Source organism: Kogia breviceps, chromosome 17 (assembly GCF_026419965.1).
Source record: "Kogia breviceps isolate mKogBre1 chromosome 17, mKogBre1 haplotype 1, whole genome shotgun sequence".
Classification (NCBI taxonomy): Eukaryota; Metazoa; Chordata; class Mammalia; order Artiodactyla; family Physeteridae; genus Kogia; species Kogia breviceps.
In genome coordinates, this window is record NC_081326.1 from 3,570,704 (window position 1) to 3,586,205 (window position 15,502).

Sequence of the window (15,502 nt, forward strand, 5' to 3'; positions counted from 1 at the left end):
TCTAAGCTGTATCAGTACTGAATCCTAGTTAATAGTAGACCAGCTGAATCTAACTAAAATACCTTTTAAATTTATGTTAACTAATAATAATGAGGTACGACCTATTTGAGTAACATTTCCTTTCAGCCGAATATCGTAAGGTACTCTTCAGGGGTTTTGCAGTTGCTGTTTGCTTGTGTTTTTAAGGGTAGATTTTGGCTCCAGCACAGATAATGAAACAAACGAGAATCTAAAAGTGAATCAAGCGGATAAGGTTGGCTTTCTATCTCCTAGTTGAAAATCAGGAAGTAGTAAAAAATTAATCAGTACTTTGTCTTTTAATGTCTATCTGCAGAGCCTAGGACAGTGCAGGCAAATAAAAGGCACTCAAAAAAATCTGTGGCTGCAGCCGAATTGAGAAGACAACGCATCTGAAACGTCACGTCACTGGGACGTTTCTATGCCAACAATTGGGGTGTGACAGAGCTCAAGCTGGTATAATGCAAACTTAGTTTAACCTAAACAGTAAGGAGAATGCTGTGTTTCAGTTGTATACCCCTGTCCTCTCTGGACTCCAGGGTAATTTAAAATATGTCATTTTTCTCACAGCATTTCTGGGAAAATTGAGACGCAGAGAATTTGTTATAATTCACCAGGGAGGACACAGCTGCTGTGCAGTGGGCACATCCAGCTTCACCTCTTACCCCGTCTGTAGGAGAGCTCACGTGGGAGAGAGCCATGGGGGAGCTCTGTAATCAGGAGAGAGAGAAGGAATGATTTAGATCTGATTCTGGAATGTTCTGGAATTTTCCAGCCCTTTGTGAAAACAGGGATGACTGCATGACCAAATCGAAAGCCAACATTCCCGTGGCTCTGGAGAGGCACTGAGATTGCCCGTTGAATTTGTGTGGCCTCTTGTTGCCTATACCGTCGAGCGTTTATAGGAAGAGGCTGCTTCCAATCAATATCTTGTTTGTCCAAATAGGGCCTCTCTCTATGTGGTTTGGCAAATGTGTTATTAAATCAGACGTCCTCTTAATATTGAAAAGGAGCATCATTCTTTGGAGACATAATTTCTTTATTTACAAAATGGAGGCTTCGGTGTTCATTTTGCTCCATGTTACCTGTGTTAAAGCGTAGGAACTGCTCGAGAATTTTCTCATTTAGGCAAACAGTGTGGAGAGGAAGAAACGGTGCCAACAGCCATTCAGATTCTAATAAGGACGAACCCCTAATGAGGGAACTGGCCTCAAATTTGAAGGGTACTCAATAGCTTGGACTTGCCTCTTAAAAGCTAGTGAATATGTAATCAGCCAGGGGCACAAGGGACTCGAAGTTCGATATGTCATTACGCCAGTTGGCTCAGGGCCTTACGGGAAGTGAAATGATTTATAGGACCCGAGTGGGGGGACTTCTGACAGAGGTGTGGAGTTGCCTTAGGAGGTGTGTAGGCAAGAGCTACACACTGTGCTTTCCAGACTGAGCCATACCCTGAAAGGATGCCCTCGCCAGAGGGACCCTTCACGGACTTGGAGTTCACCTTCAGTGCCATATGCAAACGATTCCAGACCAGCGGTGAGCATTGCACAGTTTACCGTGGATACGTTCCTTATATGCCTCTCGTGCTTGCTGCAATCAGCATGTTGCTTAGCATTTTCCTCACCAGGAAGGCTCCTTAGTCAGCACTTCCAAAGTTCTGTCAGCATGGACTGCCTGGAAATGGCCAACATTTATGGCTTAGAGGTCAGGGACCGGGGCTGTCCTGTGGCTCTGAGGTCCTGTGTGTGTCCGAGCCCAAGCCTGTACTGCTCCGTGGGCCACTAATCAAGAGATGCGGCACCGGGACAAGGGATAGCGGCCTTATTCGCAAAGCCAGCAGCCTGAAAAGATGGTGGGCTAGCGTCCCAAAGAACCGTCTTACCCAAGTTAGAATTCAGGCTCCTTTTATACTAAAAGGGGAGCCAGTGTGACTGGCTGTTGCAGACCTCTTGGTGCTGGCATTCTTGCTTCTTGCACCTGTCTAGCTAGGTCTGGTCACGATGCTCCCACAGCCCTCCAGCAGGACAAATGTTATCCTCTGTTCTGCAACTTTTTATTTCTCTATGAATAGAAAAGTGTTATAATGTTAAAGGACAGAGCCTTGAGAATGGGCTCTACAGTATATTTCAGGCGACAGGCAACAGTTTTCTACAAAAGGTGCAGAGCCAGCAGGGCTCAGCTCAGGCAGCAGAGCACAAAGGTTAGAGCTAAAGGAATGGATTCCATACGGAGTCAGGTTTGTTCTTCTCTGTTCCGTGCCCAGGGATCTCAGCACAACTGCAATCCCTTCAAGGTATGAGTACCTCCATTTAGGTAAGATTTTATTCTGCTTCTAAGTAAAGGACAGACTAAAATGTATCACCTTTTGATGAAGCTTGAAAGAAAGAAATGAGATCATCTCTAAACTCAGATGTAAGCCCTCTTTTTACAAGGTCAAGTATAGAGCAGCCATTAGAGGTGGCGATTTCCAAAAATTCACTGCAAAGTCTGCAGAGTAGCTCTGCTCACTCACCCACCTGGACCTTTAGGGAGAGCCTCTGCGTGCAGCCACGGCTGGAGGGCATCCTGGAGGTGCAGGCATCGGAGATGACCGATGAGACCGCTTTCCTGTCCCAAGTGTAACAAAGTTCAAACAGTGTCAGGCTTAGCAAAGTGTGGGGCAAGTTGCTTGGTGTAGAGCAGCTACCAGGGCGTTTGCTAAAATGGCAGATGTGGCGCGTACACGTCACGGTGTGTACTTACATTTTTAAAAAGATGATGGCGGCCTCTGCAGGTTGAATGGTTATTTCTAGATAAGCATACGTATTTTATAGCACAATTGTAATATTTAGAAATTGCACTTTGGCTGGCATAGACCATTATAATGACCTCCATGGCACTCTTTGCCTGTTAGCCTTGCTGCATTTCCTACAGCCTAAATGGGCTGTGTAATAGGATCATTGCTGTCATTGACCCACCGCCCCACGGTGCACGGCGACAAATGGTCATACGAATGATATCCACGCCTGCAAAGGGTCTATGGGGCCATTCCCCTCCTATGCAGGCAGATGGCTTTGGCAGGGACCCCAGTGCTGTAGCTCCTGGACTCCTGTTTGCATTCTGGTCATATTTCTCCAGATCCAAAGGCTGAGCTGTGCAGGAGACCATCACATCTTAGCACGAGCTCCCATGAACAAGTGCACATCAGTGGTTCCAGTGCAGTGACCAACTGTCTGGAGTAAATGGCATTGCACGGTGTGGTGCTGAGAACTGTCATTGTTTTCTAGAGAACATTAGAAACAAGCACCAACCAGAAAGTGAAACTAGACACTCCACGTGGAATTTATTGTTGTGAGTCTCAGGTGTCTTCGTTTATTTGCTTTTTTAAAATAAGGAAGTTTGTTTTGTTGTGTGAGAGGTGAAGCAGTACGGGAAGCGTTTAGTGATGAGAGCTGGCAAGAGTGGAGACGGGCACGGTCTTAAGACCCACGTCCCCGCGTGGACCGGACAGCTCTGCCTTCAGCCATGGCTCCCCACTGTGCGTCCCCTGGCGACCAAGGTCCACATGGACACCTGGGCCAAACCCACCAGTGAAGCAGCCTTTTAAAAAGTCCTTCGAAATATAACCAAGAGGGCTTCCCTGGTGGTGCAGCGGTTGAGAGTCCGCCTGCCGATGCGGAGGATGGGGGTTCGTGCCCCGGTCAGGGAAGATCCCACGTGCCGCGGAGCGGCTGGGCCCGTGAGCCGTGGCCGCTGGGCCTGCGCGTCCGGAGCCTGTGCTCCGCAACGGGAGAGGCCGCAGCAGTGAGAGGCCCGTGTATCACACACACACACAAAAATATATATATAACCAAGAACCACAACACACCCTGAGAAGGGTAGGTCAGTGTCGTCTTTCTCTACAAAGATTACCAATGTATAATTGATTCAAGGATTCATGAAACAAGACGGAACTGTGGCTTAAGAAACTTCAAAATTAAGGGAAGAATACACATCTTTTCTCAGATCTACAGAAATTGTGCATTAATCCACGGAAGAGAGAAAATGCACACTCAGTGATTGAGCATATGCATTAAGCTAGAGGACATTTTCTTAGGTATGAAACTAAGACAATGACAGAGGGGGGCTTTCACACGGTCTGTGACCTGTGAAATGATTGTGTACTCCCAGCATGAAATGTTTTCACACTGAATGTCAAGAGGAATGGCAGCCGTGCTTCGGTAGAGAGCGAGGCATGCATCCTTCTGGGTGAAAATCCGTCTCGCCGACGCGTTTTGCGAAGATCCCTCCCAGAATGCGCCCCCTCCCTCAGCACGCCTGACGTCCAGTACGTCGTCCAGTGCGACCTGTCCTACTTCCTCAGCAGCTCCCGCTCTGTCTTCCTCTCCATCCTCACCGTCGCCGTCATTCTTGCCCGGACTGCCAAAGCCACCTTCGAACAAGTGAACCCCCGCCCCCCACCTTCCTTTCAATGCGTCTTGGTAGAAGAATCCTGCTGTTGATGGAGTGGTCTTCCTAAAACATGAATCTGACCATGTCAGCCTGTAACTCGGAATCCTTTACTGGCCACCCGTCACCTTGAAGATGAAACTCAAGAACCTGAGCGAGACGTGTGGGGATCTTTACTGCCTTGCCTCTCCTGTCTGGCTGCTTCATAAAATGCACCCATACGCCGGGCCCAGTCTTGCTTCTCAGTGCAAACTCTTGGGCACCAGCTCATTCAAGAAGCCCTCCCGGGACACTCCAATGCCACCCGCCCTTCTGCCAGGGTGCCCTGGGCATAGCTTTCTCATGACCTTGGTCACATGCATCCTGCCTATTTTCTTATCTATGTCCTTCTCCTAGACCACGAGTAATTCTGCCATGTGATGGGCCTCAACTAGTTACTGATTATCATTATTTACTGTTACCGTTATTATCCATTAGTGATGGAATGGTCCCACTGCGCTATGCACAGAGACTTGAGAAGTTTCACTTATTCAACAGATGCAATTTCCAGATAACTGATTTCATTCACTAAGTAATCACTGAGGAGCTAAGGCAGAGCCAGTGCTGAGGGTGCGGTCCCATTTGCTGGCTTCGCCTGGCAGTGACACGGTGTGGTCAGATGAGGGTCCTCACCTGGCCTGAGTCCAAACCCAGCTCTCTCCATTTTGGTCAATGTCTCTTCCTTAAAATGTGGGAACTACGTTAGTTGCCTGAACCCATAAGCCTTGGAAGGGCTCTGGCTGAGCTGCTTGAGTCACGGTCACACTGGGACGGTGAGAGAGGAGACCGAGATAGTCAGAGAGAGGAGACAAAAGAGGCATCCATATCTTTGAATGTAGCAAATTGTACGACACAGTTTTAAGAATAATTTGCTATGGAGATCAGATATCAGAAAGAAGCAAAAGCAACTGCTCTTTAAATAAAGAGGATGAACCTACAGGAAACAGCAACTTTTAAGGACAGTCAGACTTTAATGTAAAGTCATCTGAGAATGTGTTTTATTTATTTGACTTATTCCCAGTGCTCTCATTTCTCAGAAGCCTGGGGCATGTGTGTGTGTGAGGTGTAAATGGAATAATTAAATCCAATAGTTAAAATTCTCAGAAAGGAAAAGAAAAATCAATGCAATGTTACTGTTTACAATTTAATTGAAGAAATCACTTAAAACATGTACCAACTTCAAGAATTTAATAAGGCCTTCACCCTTGTCTCCAAGATGAGGAGATTAAATCTAGCTTCCTGTAGGGCCCCTCCTGTTATTCCTTATGTAGTAGAACCATATCTGTTTTTCCCATAGCTGACCACTGTTGTAATTGTTTTCTTTGTTTTCGTTGTGTGTGTCTCATTAAATTTTTTGTTGAGATGTGTGTATGCATCTATGTGTGTATATGTATATAACATGTGTATGTGTGTGTGTACACAGGTAGACACACACGCACACACACACATACACGCTTCTGTTTCTGTTTCTCAGCTGTGATTCTGGATGCACGGGTTTATTAAAAGCACAGGTTGTCTGTAAACAGCACTGGTCATGGAGACTTCTGCCATTGACTGATGTTTAGTTCAAAAGGAATCCCTTCCCTTCAGCCAGGAATTTCTATATCTCGCCGCTAAGGCACTTCTTCTGTCTAAAGAACTAAGTAAAGCTTTTGCAGAGGTTCAGGGCAGCAGCTTCTGCCCCCGACGGGAAGCGTGCTGTCAGAGGTCTGCGGCCAGGTGCCCGGAGCTGAGCCTACCTCCCTTGGATAAGGATCCTGATGGTCCTTTTGCTTAAATGTACTCTGCCCGTAACGTAGGCTGCGACGGTAGCCTCTGCCCTACAGCTTACGTGGGTTGACACTTGGTGTCGCTGTGTCCACATCTTGTGGACTTCCACTCGGCACTCTGACCAGTGCTTCTGGGCGTGACCAGAGGTCATGAGCAAAAAAGCACAGTAAAGCAGAGAGGGAGAGCTAGGAGACTCTGGGCTGATGGCCTTGTGCCCCACCCTTCCTTAGAACCTGATCGTTTCCTTTGGTGGTTTCAGCCTTCTCCGTACCTAGACTGCAGCCTTTGGCTTGTCTGGAACCAAGTTCAGGGTCTGGAATATATGAAGTGCTCAGTAAATAGTTGGATGGATGGATGAAAAGAAGAAAGAGGAAAGGGGAGAGAGAGGGAGGAAGGAAGGAAGGTCTTGAACACTGTTTCTTCTGTATGAAAACTCTCCTTTCTTCCTGATTTTATCAGTCTCCGTCACAATCCTCTGCGAAGGACACAGTACTCTCTCCAGCCCTTGGTCCTCTGTGGCTCTCTTCTCTCTCCATTCTTGTGAATGGCCCCATTTTTGTGGGTTTCCCACAGGATTCCCTCAGCCCCCCTACAGAACCTTGGTCTTGTGTCGCCAAATTCCAATTGGGCCAACATCTCCGCCGTGCATCTACCATATCCCCAAACCAACCAGAGCTATCCCCAAATTAATCAGGTGGGTTTTTTTCTTCAAGGTCCTCCAGGTTTTCCTGGCCCCCTTGGGTAGCTGGGCCAGAAATCTCATGGTCATCTTCGCCTCTTTGCCTCTCCTCTGCCTGGTGCTGTCGCAGCCCCCGCGCCCCCCTCACTTCACTCCCAGCTCAGTCCTCTCACTCTGTCATGATTGTGTTGCAGTTTTCTAAACAGGCTTCCTGATTCCATTTTCTTCCCACTGAGGTTGATACTATGCACTGAAGAACAATTAATTTTCCCAAATTACTTCTCTGGTCACGTGACTCTCTGATTTTAAAGTCTCCAGTGACTCGTTCTAGCTTAAGGCAGTGGTTTCCCAGAATTTTAGACATGATAGAGCAGTAAATAAAGCAACTAGAAAAAAACAATCAAAGCTAGAAAAAAAATCAAAACTAGAAAAATATTAGGGAGGGAAATCACGTATTTCTCCTAGTAAAGGCGTTTCTGAAATTGCCGTCGGTGGTAGCAGTTATTACGTTTTAACCCTAAGTGGTAGACATGGCAATCTCAGAAGACAACCTTTCACATTGGAAGCAACGCTTTTGTGAAAACCTCCAACCACTGGCCGCTGTACCTCCTTATTCCCTGGACTGGTGACGCTGTCCCCGTGTCAGGCGCTGCCCTGTATTCCTTGAAATCTGGTTTACCATCGCATAAACTCAAATTAAAATATCGAGGATTATAGGCAAGGATCTTCCCATCAGAAGATGCGGAATAAATCAAAGTATGAAACTGAAACTGTTCTTGATTCGCCATTGGGTCCCTTGACATCTGTAAGTTGGGGAAAGCAGAGAACATCAGAGTGAATGGGACGGGATGACGAAAATCGACCTTTCACGCACATCCTTTTAGTCTGGGGGGAAAACAAAACCATCCCTGACATCCTTGGAGAGAATTTGCCCTCCCACCTCATTTAGCTGCAAAGGAGCCATTGATTTAACGGACACCGTCGTTTTTCATCCCTTTGAGTTTGCTCTGTTCTCCTCCAGCCCCCGTACCCTTCCCACTCTTGACTGAGGTAGAGTTCAGATTGAGGTAGCCAAAAAAAAAGGGAGAGGGCGGGCGACCCATCAATCATGCCAATTCATCTTTTTTGGCAAAGGAATGATGAGGCTTGGGATCCCTGATCTTGGCAGGTGGATGTGATCTTGTGAGTGTGCTGTGAGGACTTCCAGTGCTGCCTAGAAAGAGCCGAGGGGAAAGTGAGTGCAGAGGGACATGGATGCAGGGTCCACATGTGAACCCCAGCTGCAGAGCAGAGGGTGGGGGCATCAACCCTAGAAATCCCTCCCAGTTGATCTAGTTTGAAAGAGTTCCTGCCCCCTCCCCCCCCCCCCCGCCCCGTGTGCATGAGGAAGGGGCAGGGAGCTGAGAGAGCTTGAGATTCTCAATTCCAACACATTCACGTGCAGAAGTCCAGCCCTGAGGGCCAGTCATCATTCCAGATCCATCTAGGGTAACGGGGAGTTTCACACATACTTGATATTGACATCCCCATCAAACTGATGGATGGGCTCATAACAGAAAGGCGTTTTGTCCCTTGCAGTTTGATGTCTTCCTGACAAGGCATCGTTGGTTCAGAAGTGATTCCTTGCCCAAGCTTTTGTCCTTCTGACCACTGAGCATATCTTGCCTCTCAAAACTCGTTCCCTATTGGGCTGTCCATCCAAGTCCCTTGGCTCTTGTGGCCAAAGGGAGAGACCTTCGGCTGCCTCTTAAATACGAAAGTAGACTCGCTTTGGGTGTGGGCAGGGTGCTTGCTGGTCGTTAGCGATGCTTGACCAAGTGCCAGGAAGAGGCCATTAGCCGTTAGCCGGGCGCACCGCTGGGAAGAGTCCCTTACCGCCCAGCTGCCAGCTGCGGTTTGGAATGTGAAGCACGCTGTATGTTCACAGCCTGGAAACCGTGCTTCTCTCCTGGAACGCATGCAGAGGTGAATTGTACTCCACCATCATTTTGATACCTGGTCCCTCAGGCATCAAAAAGACAGAAGAAAAGTGAAAAGTGAGGTCAGTCCCCCATGCGCTGGGTGTACACGAGGCTTGTTTGGAAACATCGGGTGAAAGACCAAATCTTTATCTTTATGCACCGATTTGCCAAATTTTATCTTTATGCACATACAGAGAATCATGTAGAAGCCTGCTTTTTTTCCCATAATAGGATTGTGTCAAATGCAAAACCCATACTTAAAAAATAGCTTATGAGCGAAATGAAAAAATCAGTAGTGATAATGATGTATCAAAATCTTAGGATGGTGGCTCTCCTTAGGCTTAAAGAAAACAACTGTTTGGTCCTCCGTGTCTCCTGTCTCACTTGCAGGCACTTCCAACAAGGAGATAAGGGACTGTACTCGTCAGGGTTTCCAGAGAAAGAGAACCGGTAGGGTCTATATAGGAGGAAGTTTCTTATGAGGAATTGCCTTGTGCAATTATGGAGGCTGAGAAGTCCCACCCTCTGGAGACTCAGGAAAGCCTCTGGTTTAGTTCCAGTCTGAGTCCAGAGATCTTCCGAGTTCAAAGACCGCCCCTGAGTCCAGGGCAGCCAGTGGTGTCAACCTGCACCCAAGACCAGAAGAAGCTCAAGGAGGCAACGAAAAGCGCAGATTTCTCCTTCCTCCCTCGTTTTGCTCTGTTCGGGCCTTCGATGGGTTGGATGGGGCCCCCTCACCCTGGGAAGGGAAAACCAACTTGGCCAAGTCCACTGATTCACATGCTCAGCTCATCCCAAACCCCCTCACAGGCACTTCCAGAAACCATGTTTCACCAGGGAACCCTTTGGCCCAGTCAAATCAGCCATCCCAGGGTTCAACCCGTGGGCATACTTGAGCCGCCCACAGCCTGGCCCACCTCCGCGGGCCTGGTTCTCTCCGCTTGGTGCATCTCCCTGCCCGGCCCCCGCCCCCCGCCTCACCCTCCCCGCACCCTGCCTTCTGGCTCTCTGGGATCCCTTGTCTCTCCCAGCCATCTCTGAGGCTGCACCCATTTCAGGCTGTGTCCATCTATCGTTTCTGCACTGGCCCCCCACCCCCCCGCCACACTGTGAGTAGGGCACGGCAGGAAGGAGGGACAGGGCATCTGTAGGAGAGGAAGTAGGTGTTCGCAGGGCTGGCCGGACTGGTCTGGGGAAAGCTCTGTTCCGGGGTCATTTTTCACTCTGTGTTTTGATCCAGGCAACTGATTGTAAATTAAAGCCACTGTGTCGGGAAGGGGAATTCGTTACAGGGACACGGAGATGTTTCACAGACCTGGTCTCCGAAAGGGCAGGAAGTAGAGGTGGAATTTCACTCCAGTGTCCAGCGGAGAATAAAATTCACCTACATTCCGTCAGGTCTACGGGTTGCCATCCTGCTGCTGACTTCGTCTCATCCCCTCCCAGCCCCCAGAGGAGAGTCCGATCCAGCCCACCCCTTTTTTCCCCAGGACACACATCTGTGGATGGTCCCTTTCGGGTCCGGAGCAGCGCTGGGTCCAGTTGGCTGTTGTGTGAGAAGGGTGGCCCCTCAGGCCTGCAGCCCACAGGCTCTGGAAGATTCTCTGAGAAGGCGCGGACATGCCGTGTTTGCAAGTACATCTGATCACGTGGCTAAACGCCGTGACATGTGCCATAGCAAGATGGACCTGATTCCATAGAGCTTATAACTTGTGGGAGGAAATGCCCCCAAGCTTCCTGAACTGGAAATTTAAGGAACCTGTGAATGAGGTCTGACACATTTTCACGAGCTTCTCCCGCATTTGCTTTAGCTCCTTGTCTCCTTAACTCCACTGAAACACCCGCCCTTAATACTGGGCTAGAAGAATGCAACAAGTGTATACCTATTGCAAACCCTCTGAATAAAGTGAAAAAAAGGATGCAGGAGCAGAAGACAGTATTTCCAGGGTTGTGCTTATTACATCTGTGGACTTAGAGATGAAAGACGAAAACTGGCTAAGAAGAATTGTCCTAAATGGGAGACCCAGAAAACTGTGCCAGAGCCCGCGGAGCTTGTGGGCAAGTACCAGAGTCAGTGCCGTTATCCATCCCCTGAAGTCCAAATTAATATTGCATGGAATTTAGGAAACTGTGGTCAAGAAAGATATTAGCAAGATGTAATTCCCATGGTCCAGGAATGGAGAGTCCTTCATTACCCACATAGATGCAGCTTTCCATTTCACACTGGTGTGATTTTCACAGCCTGGAGAGCCTCAGGCCTAAAAATGCTGTCAGGCTTGGATCCAGCCTATAGATTTGGATATTCTTCTTGAAGAAAAAAAAAAATGTTCTGATTGTAGTAGTTAGATTTTTGGAAAAATACTTTGTTTTCCATCCTTGTCCTTTTATAGCTACCTCAAAAATACTTTTCATTGAAAACAAACATGAATTTTGAACGAAAAGGGTTGATAAAAACAGAAGAGGCACAGATTTTTAGGTCGCCCCAAATTAAATACCTCTGGAGGCTGAGTCTAAAGACCACCTCTGAACTGAGCTCTCTTTAGTCGGAACCCGACATTTCGGAATGTCTTCTGCTGAAATCACTCCGCATTACACATATCACAAAACCTTATCACTTCGCAATTCAAACTCTCGTTAAAATGTGTATCGCTGCAGTCGTTTTACAGCAGTCGGGACCCTGGCAGTGTTGAGTGATTTTAAGGTTATCGAAGCATATTTATTTTAACAAGCATTGTAATGTGGCAGCCAGCTGAGCAAACCCAGGAACATTGCAGCAAATGGGAACACTGAACGGCTCCTCACCAAGAAGACAATCGTCAGAGGCATTAAAGACGCAGTGAGAACCAGGTATGAAGGCCCTAGGGACCCTCTCAGGGCATCCACAGAGCCGCTGAGCTCTGGAGGCATCTCAGCAGAGTGACAGGAACACAGACTCTGGATCAGGACTGCTCGGCTCTGTACTGGCGCCCGTGTGTCCTTGGACAAGGGTGTCAGTGGCTTTGCTGGTTTCCTGTGGCTGCCTTAAAAAACTATATAAACTGGAGAGCTTTGAAAAACCAGAAGTTTATTCTCTCACGGTTCAGGAAGCCAGAAGCCTGCAACCAAGGTGTCGCCGGGGTTGTTTGGTTCCTGCTGGAGGCTCGGAAGGAGAATCCGATGCTCCTCGCCTCTCTCCCAGTTTCTGGCGGTGGCCACCAGTCTCTGGGGCTCCTTGGCTTCCAGGTGCATCCCTGCGCTCTTTGCCTCCGACTTCACGTGCCCTCTTCTCTGTGTGTCTGTGTGTCGTCTCCCCTACGATGCCGTCTGTCACTGGATTTAGGGCCACCCTAACCCTGTATGCGCTCACCTCCGTTCTTGCTCAGTTACTTCCGCAAAGATTCTGTTTCCAAATAGGGTGACATTCTGAGGTTCCTGGTGGACAGGAATTTCTTTTTTTTTGGGGGGGCGTCGCTGTTCAACCCACCGAAGGGGCCTCAACATTACAAGGTGGGTGCTAAGAACCCCTGCTTCCTAGGTTGTCATATCAGGTAATGGAGATAGGGGGCTTAGAGCCGCACTCTGTCTGTGGCAAGCAGTGTGTGTGTTTTAGCTGTTAATTGTAGTAGTGAGTGAAAAGGTCACACTCACTCAGTAAACCTAAGCTCATTTTTATTTGTCATAGATTCATTCGCAGGTACATTTATAAGAACATCACCTTTCCCCTCAACACCCACTCTCTCCCTACCTCCCTTCTCCTTTGCCTACAGACTGTGCATGCTTAGTAAAAAACAAACACACAAACAAAAAACAGCTATGAAGGCAAACCAGAATCTACCGTGTATGACTCTGGTTTAACCTCAGACAATGAGTATATGGTGAATTGGCGCTTCGCCTCATGTTTTGGTTATTGGAACCTCGAACCCATTCATTCATTTCCTCAATCATTCATTCCTCCAGCAAGAATTTGTTGTCTCTTCCTATTTATATTTTCCACGTCTGTTCTTTGTATGGTCCTTGTATGTCCCTGTCCTCGTGGGGTGTCCATAGCAGCCCCTTCTCCTTCCCTGGGGTATTGAGCCAGGTCCTGAGATTTGCACTCAGTGGCAGTGTTCCCTGCCCTGCAGCAGCAGCCTTGGTTGTCCTCTCATTGCTTCTGCGCTCGCTTCTTTCAAAGTCGCGCGAGTACTTTAGCCGTGACCGAATACATCCTTTTTCTCTTAAGCCCTTGACAGCCAGCCTTTCTCTGTCTTCACTGCGGTACCTTCAGCCCGAGAACACATTTCCTTCGGGGACTGGCCTGGAGACTCCTGGGAGCCCCCGTGTCCCTGGATGTGTTTTGTTTCCCAGGCAGGGAATTTCTGGCCTTCTCAGAGGTTGCCTTGGCTTCGTTCCCTCTTCTTTGCAAAATCTCAAAAACAGGACTTCAGAGTGTTGGTCATTCAGCCTATAGGTGCCCTTCATTATTTTTCATATTTGGCTCAAGGAACTTGATGCGATTACCTCCACTTCTGGCCTGCCTTGATATTTCAGAGTTCCGGAGCTGGATTTTAATCAGATGAGATCATGTTTATAAGTGCGTAACACCTGACATGTATTAGATAGTAAATGATAGCTGTTATAGATAAATGTAATTACTGTGATTAGTACATAGATTAAGGCTTAAACATGATTCTAACTTCCTAGCTCTGTGTAACAACAACAATAGCAATGATGAAAATAATAATAATACATTTTGGCTATTAACGCATCTACAGATCTGAAACTCCTAAACTTTTAGTTCTTATCTCTTCTAGAAAACATTACTATTGAAAAAAGAACTCTTTCACACCCTAAGTGATGTATTAAATGCCAAAAGATAAACGCAACTTAGGTTCATCCATTTATCCCCTCACTAAATACTAGTTTTGTTCTTACTTTCTTTCAACTTAATGCCTTCTGAATTTCTTTTCACTTCCCCGTAGGGTTCCGTAGCTCTGCTCCTGTCTTGATTGTTAGCATTTCTTTGGAGACTCTGCTGGGAAGAGGAAGTCAGAATCAGCACCTCCTTGGTGTCCTCCTTCCATTCTGTATAAGGTTATGAGGGCAAGGAGTATGGCGGGGACCAGCCTACAGTAGCCTTGTACCAGTTTCATCCTTGCCACGTCAGCATCAATTGTCTTCCTAAGTCTTGGAGGGAAACAGGTTGGACCACAGAACTTAGTGCATCACCTGTGAGAGAGGAGATGGGATGAGACATAAAACGGGACAGTGCAAGAAGGAAGACATAAAGACGAGATTCCTAGTCACTTGGACAGTTCAAAAAGGAATAGGATTTTAGAGTGAATAAAAGCATTTTAAAATATCCATTGACAATCAGGGAAATGAAAACAGAATATTTGGTAAGATACCATTATCACTTTCAAAATGGTAACAAGTGAAAAAAAACAATAACTCAGAGTGCTGGTGGGCTTGCAGGAGGAGGGGCCTGCGTGTGCACTGCAGTGAGGCTCCGGTCAGTGTCATGGTCCCAGAGGACAGTTGTCAGTGAACGGCATAGGAAGCATGCGTACAGTTTTAGTACCAGGGATTTTTTCATTGGATGGTATCAGAAATGTGTCCAGAGATTTCTGTTTAAAAGCATTTGTGGGCTTCCCTGGTGGCGCAGTGGTCGAGAGTCCACCCGCCGATGCAGGGGACGCGGGTTCGTGCCCCGGTCCGGGAAGATGCCACGTGCCGCGGAGCGGCTGGGCCCGTGAGCCAGAACTACTGAGCCTGTGCGTCTGGAGCTTGGGCTCCGCAACAAGAGAGTCCGCGATGGTGAGAGGCCCGCGCACCGCGATGAAGAGTGGCCCCTGCTCGCCGCAACTAGAGAAAGCCCTCGCACAGAAACGAAGACCCAACACAGCCAAAAATCAATAAATTAATTAATTTTTTTTTAAAAAAAGAAAAGCATTCATTACATGAGAAAAATTGTAGCGAGTGTCATAGCTCGGGCAGCTGTAGCAAGATACCATAGATGGGGTGGCCTTAAGCAACAGAAATTTATTTCTCACTGTTCTGAAGGCTGTGAGTCTAAGATCAGGTGCCAGCAGGTGGAGTTCACTGCAAGGGCTCTCCTCTTGGCTTGTAGGCAGCTTCCACCTTGCTGTGTGTGCTCATGTAACCTCTTTTTTGTGCTTTCACAGAGAGAGAGAGATAGCAGGTTCTCTGGGGTCTCTTCTTGTAAGGACGCTAATCCCAGCATGAGGGCCCCACCCTCACGACTTCATCTAACCTAATTACCTCCCAAAGACCCCACCTACAAATACCATCACATTTATTTAAAAAATAAATGTAAGACACTAAATAAAAAATATTATGCACTGCATTAGTCCACTCTGGCTGCTATAACAAAATACCACAGACTGGGGGGCCTTAACAGAAATTTATTTCTCATGGTTCTGGAGGCTGGAAGCCTAGGATCAAGATGCCAGTGATTCAATTCCTGGTGAGCACTTTCTTCTTGGCTTGCAGATGGCCACCTCCTTGCTGCACCTTCACATGATCTTTCCTCTGTGTGCACGAGAGCACACGCACACACATGCAAGCTCACACACACACACAGCAAGAGCTCTGCTGTCTCTTCTTATAAGGACATGAATCGCATCAG

General features: G+C 47.7%; 1 protein-coding gene across 2 annotated transcripts in view; it reads left to right on the forward strand.

Moving 5' to 3' along the window:
- The window catches only part of XKR4 (XK related 4), a 328,134-nt gene that overhangs the window by 100,091 nt on the left and 212,541 nt on the right, over positions 1 to 15,502 (forward strand). The window lies entirely within an intron of this gene.